Source organism: Schistocerca piceifrons, chromosome 1, assembly GCF_021461385.2.
Source record: "Schistocerca piceifrons isolate TAMUIC-IGC-003096 chromosome 1, iqSchPice1.1, whole genome shotgun sequence".
In the NCBI taxonomy this organism is placed as follows: domain Eukaryota; kingdom Metazoa; phylum Arthropoda; class Insecta; order Orthoptera; family Acrididae; genus Schistocerca; species Schistocerca piceifrons.
The window spans coordinates 988,591,289-988,602,732 of record NC_060138.1 but is presented as its reverse complement, the minus strand read 5'-3'; the positions used below and the strand labels follow the sequence as shown (position 1 = coordinate 988,602,732).

General features: G+C 42.3%; 1 non-coding gene across 1 annotated transcript; it reads left to right on the top strand.

The window, feature by feature from the left end:
• Positions 1-6,542: 6,542 nt before the first annotated feature.
• On the top strand, positions 6,543-6,617 carry Trnas-cga. The gene has a single exon. It is a non-coding gene; the product is annotated as a tRNA-Ser (tRNA).
• The last annotated feature ends 4,827 nt before the right edge of the window (positions 6,618-11,444 follow it).

The following is an 11,444-nucleotide window of genomic DNA, read 5'->3' as shown; positions in this document are numbered from 1 at the left end:
AACGTAGCGATTTCAGTCACGTCAGTCGATCTTGATGACCAAATCACTCGCTCGAATTGTCGAAAATGTTCTTCAAACCAACCGTGGACAACCGTGGCCCGGTGGCGTCGCGCATCGTTGTTTTGGAACATGAAGTCCATGAATGGCAGCAAATGGTCTCTAAGCAGCCGAACGTAGCGATTTTCAGTCAATGATCGGTTCAGTCTGACCAGAGGACCCAATCCGTTTCATGTAAACACAGCCCACACCATTATGGAGCCACCACCTGTTTCCACAGTGCCTTGTTGCTAACCTTGATCGATGGCTCAGTGGCTTCTGCCCCATACTCGCATCCTACCGTCAGCTCTTATCAACTGAAATCGGGACTCATCTGGAAAGGCAAGAGATGCAATAGGCGATGTGTTGTTAGAAAAAGACACTAGCATCGGTCGTCTGCTGCCAGAGCACCTTAACGCCAAATTTCGCCGCATTGTCCTAATGGATGCTTTCGTCTTGCGTACAACATTGATTTCTGACGTCATTTCTCTCGGTCCGGCACACAGTTTTAACCTGCCAGGAAGTATCATATCAGCGCATACTCCGCTGCAGAGTGAAAATTTCATTCTGGAAACATCCCTTAGACTGTGGCTAAGACATGTCTCCGCAGTATCATTTCTTCCAGGAGTGTTAATGTTTCAACTTTCCCAGGAGAGATTCTGTGAAGTTTGAAATACAGGAGATGAAGTACTGCAGGAAGTAAAGCTGTGAGGAAAAGTCGTGAATTGTGCTTGGATAACACAGTCGGTAGAGCACCCACATGCGAAAGGCAAAGGTCCAGAGTTCGAGTCTCGATCCGGCAAATGCCAGAAAGTTTCATCTTCCATTATACTTGAGGGAACAACAGACAGTAAAAACTGTAGGGAATGTCAGAGTTCTAGAGTATATTACTAACGAGGAGAACACAGCAAGTGGTATAATTTGATTACCGAGAAACTTCACTCGGTGGAAGAGGGGTCAAAATAAAGAGATCATTTGTCTCGGCTTGTCCGTAGGTAACCGTCCGTTTCTCATAAAACGCAGGTCAAAGCTTTAGAGGCACTTTACGTGCCTTTTTTTGCGAGTAAATAGTTCAACCGAAGCGATGGCACGTCATGGCTTAACACTTTTGCGCTCCGTATTCTAAATCCGATTATTATTTCTGTCTACCCTTGTCCGTAGAAGATTGCTATAGGAATGTTTTCCGATGTATCTTGAAATAACGTTTTTATTCGTCTAAAATTGTCTGTGTGGTAAATGAATTTAAAAAATAATAATAAATGAATTGACAAAATATTTGCAATTGTTTAAGGTAAAGTTCTTATAGTTTGTCTTGATTCATAAGCGATTGTAAGCGACAGTTTTCGGGAAGAGATCCGTTAAGTGTGGTTGGTCACGAAATTACTGGCAACGCGTGGAATCTTCGGCAGTGTTAACGATGCTTCATTCCCGAGTGAGATTCGAACGAGGAAATGTCACTGTAGCAAACATGTCTTCGTGTGATGTCCCCGGCGTTCGGAATGTCTATGGCTTTACTGTTTCTACTATCGGCTTCGTCCAAGAGAATGCATCAAATATTTCTGAAGATAAACATAAGAATCCCGTTGTAATTTTACAGTTAATACAACGCCCTTCTACCCCTAATTTCATAAGAAACATTCTTGTACCATCTATAGACATGGGTAGACAAATGAAAAAAAAAGCCATAATTGGGACGCAAAAGTGAAATGTTGCGATGCCAGCCATTGTGCCATTGCAGTGAAGTGGAATGGTGAATGAACAGCCACAGCTAAACATTGTCGAGTATTACGGAGGCTGGTTGTACTCTTAAGATATCACATGAAACCAGCTGGGGGAATCACTCGCGAGTTGTAAGATGGTACCAGCTGTTCAACTCGCACAATCACTGAGCGTACAGAGTCAAAAGGATACAGCACGGTACTTCCCATACGCCACACATTTCTGTAGTCAACGTTGACTGTACTCATTAGACTGTTCATTCCATTCAGCAGATCCTGTAATTCTCCTTCATTTCCACTGAGGATAAAACTGTCTTTACCAAATCTTATGATTCATATCGTTTCACCGTGAATTTTAATTGCATTCTTGAACCTTTCTTTTATTTCCTTATTGGTCCTTCGATGTATAGATTGATCAGTAGGTGCGAAAGACTGTATCCTCTTTTTAATCAGAGAACTCTGCTTATGGTTTCCGACTCCTATTATTCCCTCTTGCTTCTTATACCTACTGTATATTATCCGTCTTTCTTTATAACTTATCCCTATTTTTTTGAGAATTTCGGAGCACCTTGCACAATTTAATTTTGCCGAACGCTTTTTCCAGGTCGACAAATCCTATGAACATGTCTTTATTTTTCTTCCGTCTTGCTTCCATTATCAACTGTAACGACAGACCAGCCTCTCTGGTGCCTTTTACCTATCTTAAAGTCAAACTGATCGTCATCTAACACATCTTCAACGTCCTCAATTTTCTTTTTCATTCTTCTGTATATTATTCTGGTCAAAAACTTGGATGTACGCGCTGTTAAGATGACTGTGCGATAATTCTCACACTTGTAGGCTCTTGTCTTCAGAATTGTGTGGATGATGTTTTAGCGAAAGTCAGGTGGTATATCGTCAGACTTATACATCCTACACACGAACGTGAATAGTCGTTATGTTGCCATTTCTCGCAACAGTTTTAGAAATTCTGACGGAATGTTATGTATCCCTTCGACCTTACTCGATTGTAAGTCTTCCAAAGCACTTTTATATTCTGATTCTAATACTGGATCCCCTATCTCTTCTACATAGACTCACGTTTCTTCACCTACCACGTCATCAGACAATTCTTCCCCCTCACAGAGGCTATCAGTGTACTCCTTCGACCTATGTAGTCTGTCCTTTGCAGTTAACAGCAGAATGTTCATTATGCTCTTAATTTTATCATCCTTGCTTTTAATTTCCTATACGCTGACTCAGACCTTCCAACAATCATTTCATTTTCGACTTCTTCACATTTTTCTGGCAGCCATTTCGCTTTAACTTCCCTGCGACTCAAGTGTATTCGGGTTCTAAGTGATTTGTGTTTCTGTACTGCTAAATTTTCATGAACATTTTGTACTTCCTTCTTTTACCGATCAGCTGAATTATTTCTTGTGTTATCTATGGTTTTGTGTCAGTTACCGACTTTGTACCTATGTTTTTCTCTCCAGCTCCTGTGACGACTGCCCTGTTTAGAAACGTCCATTCCTCTTCAACTGAAATGCCTTCTGAGGTATTCCTCAGCCCAGTACCCATAGCCTCATAGAACGTCAAGCGTATCTCCTCATTCCTTAGTACTTCCGTACCCCACTTCCTTGCGCATTGATTTTTCCCGACTAATCCTTCAAACTTCGGCTTTCTCTTTATCACTAGTAGATTTTGATCCGAGTCTGTATCTGCTCCTGGGTACGCCTTGAAATCCAGTATCTGATTTAGGAAGCTATGCCTCAACGTGATGTAACTGAAACCTCCCTGTATCTCATGGCCTTTTCCAAGTATACCACTTCATGTTATTTTTCAATAGAGTATTCGCTATTAGTAGCTGATATTAATTGCAGAACTCAATTAGTCTTTCTCCTCTTTCATTCCTAGTACCAAGACGGTATTCTTCAGTAACCCTTTCTTCGGCTTCTTCCCTTAGAAACTCATTCCAGTCCCTCCCTTTGCATATTGAACTACCTGTTCAATATCCTCATATGCTTCTCTATTTCTTTATCTTCGGGTTAGCATGTATTCCTGAACTACTGTGGTCGCTGTTGGTTTGCTGCCGATTCTGATGAGAACAACCCTATCACTGAACTGTTCGCAGTAAGGCACGTGACCAGGTTGGCAACGTACAATGACATCATAAAATCTGTTCTGAATGCTCACTCCAGAAATATTTCCACTCTTGCAGTGGGCACCGCTACCTCAGTTTCTTCTGTGTGATTCCGTTACTTTATCGATAATCCCCTGCTTTGCTGACGATGATTACGGTGGCTATTGTCGTAAGATCGGATTTTTATCCAAAATTAATGCAAGAACCGAAAACATGTAGTGAAATATTTGCACCTTTGTGCTACAACAGTTCTGACTTATTCCAGATTTAGTTAATAAAAAGCAGTTACGCAAGGAAGCATATATATGCATCCGGACTTTTATGGGGTGCTTAAAACTGGCCGATTTCCAAGCACATTTATTTGTCACGTTGATCGTTCTTTCATCTCGTCATTTACGGTATCAGCTTTAGAAATTCATGAAAAGGCGTATGCCACTGTTAGTGATGCTATATCCTTTGACTCTGAGAAGCTTGTTCCATTTTCTTTTCCTTTGTAATCCTCTTAACGACCAGTATAGACATACTAGGTGGCCCTCTGAATTGTTGCGCTGGGATTGCGAAACAAGATCCCCCGTTGCAGTGGAGCATTAAGAGGGGCACTCCTACCTGCGATATTCTGCGTTTTCCACGGCTAAAGGCTCGTCCCGGCTCGTCCCGTTATCGTAGATTAATTTGCGGAGTGTAATACGGCGCTCACTGCTGCGAAACTAGCTTCGTAATGCAGTTTCCGCTGCGTTGGCAACGCCGGAAAAGTCACCATCCGGCGCAAAACAAGCGTGACTAATTTGGCTCTGTGGCTGCGCACTCTCTGTCCCCAATCCTGACGACGTACTCGACGTATCATCTGCTCTCAGACAGCAAAAGGTCGACCAAGTAATCTGAGGTCTCGGAGACGGAATTCATCTCGTTATTACCGCAGTTAACAATTAGCATTTAAGGAGTGTAACTGGCAGTAGGACAGCGCTGTTAAAAGCCACAAAACGTGAACGTAGTGAAACGTAATATCAGAGGGCAGTGCGGGTCACTATCCTGGCGTACGATTTCAGTTTACTGAAGCATGATGAGAATCAGTCGCCTCCCTTGTGAAAGGTATGCCTACGGTTATGACCGTCCCTTAACAATAAGTGTCACTCGGAGGCAACCGTTCATTGCCATAATGTACTCGTACTTCTCTTGTGCTCTACCAAGTATCAACTCCACCCGTCGGGATTCCGACTTCCAGCTCGCAGTTTCTTGAAAATTGCTCCACGACTGTACAAGGCAACTATCACTGATTTTGAGTTTTCTTGACTTTTTTCGAGTTTTTCATAGTGTCTACGGCCTCACATTATAGTTTCTCGGTGTTATACCAGCATAAAAACTTGTTTTACTCGACTTGAATGCCGAAGTTGGAGTTTCCATCAGCAGTACCACACTCGAAACTGAGCCATCTTTAATACTTGCTAACGCTATTCATACTGGGATTTGGATCAAGATAATAACATTGAAATACTTGAAAAGTGGGGATTAAGTTTTGCATTTGTGGACTAATGCCAGATAAAACAACGTGATTTTCGCTCATTTTTCAACGTACGACGATCTGGAAAATGGCAATAAACTGGCTTGACCAGACATACAAGGACTACAATTTTAACATTTTCACAAAAATACTAAGGATTTATAAGAAAAGTCCCATTACGTTTGTAAAACGTACGATATGGGCCACTGGAACGAGAGGTCTGACACGCAGGAAAGATTGCTCTCTGAAGGATCAGATAAGAAATTAAAACATGTGTGGTGCGTTGGGGAATTTTTGGCTTGGGGCATGTTAAGAGAAAAGCGAGTAAAAGAGTTATCACATACTAATGGGGTGCCAGATCGAAAATTAATAAAACAGGAACTGAATTACAACCCATTATAGAAACGAGATTCCAGATAAGAAAGCTGACGGCTCGGAAAAACGAGAGGGTCTATTCATTGAAGTGGAGGTGAAGAAAATGGCGACTCTCTACCATTCAGCGCTAATCTCCTGAACATTGTAGATCACTGATCACCCTTCGTTATGTAGTTCACGATTGAGATCTGTGCATTTGCAGATACGTGATTGTAGAAGTGGAGCCGTTGAATATCATTTTATGTTCTGCAAAAGTAACGGAAATATATTTCGTGAAAATTAGTTACTCTGGGATCTCCATCAGATGACTGGAAAAGGACACATATGACCCTGGATTCGATACCATTATGAACTGAACTGAGCGATAAAGAAAACAACTGCAGGGGATATTGCGTTTACTAAAACATGAAATAGATATTTTTGTGCTCCTTTTTATTATGAAGTGACATCTACATCCATACTCCGCAAGCCACCTGACGGTGTGTGGCGGAGGGTACCTTGAGTACCTCTATCGGTTCTCCCTTCTATTCCAGTCTCGTATTCAGAATGAGATTTTCACTCTGCAGCGGAGTGTGCGCTGATATGAAACTTCCTGGCAGATTAAAACTGTGTGCCCGACCGAGACTCGAACTCTGGAAACATCCCCCAGGCTGTGGCTAAGCCATGTCTCCGCAGTATCCTTTCTTTCAGGAGTGCTAATTCTGCAAGGTTCGCAGGAGAGCTCCTGTAAAGTTTGGAAGGTAGGAGACGAGGTACTGGCAGAAGTAAAGCTGTGAGTACGGGGCGTGAGTCGTGCTTCGGTAGCTCAGTTGGTAGAGCACTTGCCCGCGAAAGGCAAAGGTCCCGAGTTCGAGTCTCGGTCGGGCAGTCTCGTATTGTTCGTGGAAAGATGGATTGTCGGTATGCGTCTGTGTGGGCTCTAATTTCCCTGATTTTATCCTCATGGTCTCTTCGCGAGATATACGTAGGAGGGAGCAATATACTGCTTGACTCTTCGTTGAAGGTATGTTCTCGAAACTTCAACAAAAGCCCGTACCGAGCTACTGAGCGTCTCTCCTGCAGAGTCTTCCACTGGAGTTCATCTATCATCTCCGTAACGCTTTCGCGATTGCTAAATGACCCTGTAACGAAGCGCGCTGCTCTCCGTTGGATATTCTCTATCTCTTCCATCAACCCTATCTGGTACGGATCCCACACTGCCGAGCAGTATTCAAGCATTGGGCGAGCAAGCGTACTGTAACCTACTTCCTTTGTTTTCGGATTGCATTTCCTTAGGATTCTTCCAATGAATCTCAGTCTGGCATCTGATTTACCGACGATCAACCTTATATGATCATTCCATTTTAAATCACTCCTAACGCGTACTCCCAGATAATTTACGGAATTAACTGGTTCCAGTTGCTGACCTGCTATTTTGTAGCTAAATGATAAGGGATCTATCTACCTATGTATTCGCAGCACATTACACTTGTCTAAATTGAGATTCAATTGCCAGTCCCTGCACCATGCGTCAATTCGCTGCAGATCCTCCTGCATTTCAGTACAATTTTCCATTCTTACAACCTCTCGATGCACCACAGCATCATCTGCAAAAAGCCTCAGTGAACTTCCGATATCATCCACCAGGTCACTTATGTACAGTGTGAATAGCAACGGTCTTATGACACTCCCCTGCGGCACACCTGAAATCACTCTTACTTCGGAAGACTTCTCTCCATTGAGAATGACATGCTGCGTTCTGTTATCTAGTAACTCCTCAATCTAATCACACAATTGGTCTGATAGTCCATATGCTCTCACTTTTTTCATTAAACGACTGTGGGGAACTGTATCGAACGCCTTGCGGAAGTCAAGAAACACGGCATCTACCTGTGAACCCGTGTCTATGGCCCTCTGAGTCTCGTGGACGAATAGCGCGAGCTGGGTTTCACACGACCGTCTTTTTCGAAACCCATGCTGATTCCTACAGAGTAGATTTCTAGTCTCCAGAAAAGTCATTATACTCGAACATAATACGTGTTCCAAAATTCTACAACTGATCGACGTTAGAGATATAGGTCTATAGTTCTGCACATCTGTTCGACGTACCTTCTTGAAAACGGGGATGACCTGTGCCCTTTTCCAATCCCTTGGAACGCTACGCTCTTCTAGAGACCTACGGTACACCGCTGTAAGAAGGGGGGCAAGTTCCTTCGTGTACTCTGTGTAAAATCGAACCGGTATCCCATCGGGTCCAGCGGCCTTTCCTCTTTTGGGTGATTTTAATTGTTTCTCTATCCCTCTGTCGTCTATTTCGATATCTACCATTTTGTCATCTGTGCGACAATCTAGAGAAGGAACTACAGTGCAGTCTTCCTCTGTGAAACAGCTTTGGAAAAAGGCATTTAGTATTTCGGCCTTTAGTCTGTCATCCTCTGTTTCAATACCATTTTGGTCACAGAGTGTCTGTACATTTTGTTTCGATTCATCTACCGCTTTGACATAAGACTAAAATTTCTTAGGATTTTCTGCCAAGTCAGTACATAGAACTTTACTTTCGAATTCATTGAACGCCTCTCGCATGGCCCTCCTCACACTACATTTCGCTTCGCGTAATTTTTATTGTCTGCAAGGCTTTGGCTACGTTTATGTTTGCTGTGAATTTCCCTTTGCTTCCGCAGCAGTTTTCTAACTCGGTTGTTGTACCACGGTGGCTCTTTTGCATCTCTTACGATCTTGCTTGGCACATACTCATCTAACGCATATTGTACGATGGTTTTGAACTTTGTCCACTGATCCTCAACACTATCTGTACTTGACACAAAACTTTTGTGTTGAGCCGTCAGGTACTCTGTAATCTGCTTTTTGTCACTTTTGCTAAACAGAAAAATCTTCCTACCTCTTTTAATATTTCTATTTACGGCTGAAATCATCGATGCCGTAACCGCTTTATGATCGCTGATTCCCTATTCTGCGTTAACTGTTTCAAACAGTTCGGGTCTGTTTGTCACTAGAACGTCCAATATGTTATCGCCACGAGTCGGTTCTCTAGTCCCCAGTCTATATCCGGCAAATTAAAATCTCCACCCAGAATTATAACATGGTGGGGAAATCTACTCGAAATATTTGCCAAATTATCCTTCAGATGCTCAGCCACAATAGCTGCTGAGCCCGGGGGCCTATAGAGACATCCAATTACCATGTCTGAGCCTGCTTTAACCGTGACCTTCACCCAAATCATTTCACATTTCGGATCTCCGTCAATTTCCTTCGATACTATTGCACTTCTTATCGCTACAAACACGCCTCCCCCATCACTGTCCGGCCTGTCTCTGCGGTATACATTCCAATCTGAGTTTAGGATTTCATTACTGTTTACGTCTGGTTTCAGCCAACTTTCTGTCCCTAGTACAGGGGTAAAATGCATCTGGTACAGCACAGTGATTGATTACTGAACTTTGTTTTATAAATGCCAAGTTTCCTCATGTTTTAATTATGTGAAATAGCACTGTTTTATTTATGCGGTATGGCATCTCCTCTCTTCAAGAGTCCGTTCAGTATGCACCACAGTGTATCATTCCCGCAAACATGATCGTTATTAAAACCTTAACACAAAGTTAACTAGACTCTTCTGTAATAGAACACATCACATTGTACTCACACAGACTTCCAACTGGATGATCGGTGTGCATTTTCTTTGTGTACAAATACAGCAGCACAACCTGCAGCCTTGGCATTTATCTTCAAGCTTGCATTTATGGGGTTATTACCATATTTTTATCCAAGCCCTTTAGTGAACTCGTTTATTCCACTGAAGCTGTTTTCCGAGTTTCAGAACGTCGTATCATCCTGTACCTTCCTGATAGTGTCTTGCAGACAGAGGTGCGAGAAACAATCAGAAAAGCTGTAAGGTTGTTGTTGCAGGAGGATTGTCTTGAGAAACAATTGTTAAGAAAAAATTCGATACTTTGCACCGTTTACAAGTTATTTAGCATCGAAATCAGGCAATCAGGTCGTTGCGTGCGCAAATTCAAGCACATGCAAGCGCTGAAATGCGGTAATGAGTAGACATCTGTGGGTCCGTGAGTTACCACATGTTCAAATGCTCATAGCAAATTAAAACATGCCTTTTCGGAAGTGATAAATTTAACATACGAAATATGTTCGCACTTGCAAACAAGAACAACCATCAGCTGTGTTATGAAATGACGACAGTGAAAATTTGCGATGTACTGGGACTCGAACCAGCGGTCTTATCTTTCGTGAGCTTGTTACTGCTACACAGATACGGAATGAAGTTGGTTTTGACCCCGCTGCACTCGACTTTGTTCGTTGTGCGTACAGGGGTAAAACGCTTGATAAATTGTACTGTTTTCATTTGAAGACTCCGTTGGCCCTTCTCATCTGGTTCATACGTTGATGGCAGATACTCTTGCTGCCTGAAGATGACGCATTTTTGCGTTGAAACTAGTAGCATGTTTTTAACAAATGACTTTGGAATACAATACAGCTGTCGGTTTCAATTATTATTATTCATGGACAAACTACAATATGTCATCAACCATTTGACTAAAACCTGTACTCGCACATCTATTACGTATGTTCCCGTACAGGGGTGATATTGTAATTAAAATAAATTAGAATGCCCGTGTTGTTCAAACGTACGATGCAAAGATCCGTCGGACATATAGCGCAATATCGTGTGCACGACAATATCGTATTTATCTGCCTACATCGTGCAAACCACTTTCAATTAAAATGTCTCCACTGTATGGGAGTATATACAATGTATGTACGAGTACAGGTTGTAGACACATCGTTGTCAACATATCGAATTTGTGTCTGACCATGAGTCGTGCTCGAATAGCCTAATGGTAAAGCGAAAGCTCCTGATAAGCGGGAAATCCGGGTTTGAGTCCCGATCCGGCACTAATTTTTATCGTCGTCACTCCATTATACAATTAATGGTTGTCCTTATTCGCAACTTTGAATACATGACGCATTTTATAAAGGCTGTACTTGCCACACTGCTACATTTAGGTTATGTGATCAAAAGCTACTTTTTGCGAAACTGTCTCTGCAAGACGCTTGAATTTTCACTCTCGACGACGTTATGGGCTAACTTTACTACTAAATAACTCGGAAACGGTGCAACGAATATACTTTTGTTTTCTTAAGTTGTTTCTCAGCACATCTTCCCCTCCAACACCTTTGAAAGTTTTCACTGGTTCTGACCACCTTGTGTATTCATTGCTCGTCGATTCTACGAAGAGGCTACACATTTCTTATCTAATTACTCCATTTTATTTTCGGACTCCTTTATTTTTCAAACGCTTCAGTTTTCGTTTCCGCTTTCCCCACAGTCCATGATTAATTTCCGCACAATGCAAACATTACGCCTGTGTTTGATATTAACAACTACTTTTGATTTCGACGTCACGTTCTTCCTATTACGGGCATTTACATCACTGATGAGTGGTTTTCGAATTCCAGCTCGCCCTCCAGAGACCTGCTTATCGACCCCTCTTCGTGTTGTTTTGGTGCTGACAGGAACTCACTTAGAAATGACATAATGCCCTCGCAACTACACAGATCACTGTAATGAACAAGGCTGACTCTTCCAACGTGCATGGATGCCGCTCGTGGTCAAAACAGTGACTAGCGAAGCTTATAACATACCGAAAAAAAGTTTTTCGTTTTATATTTTGGGCACATC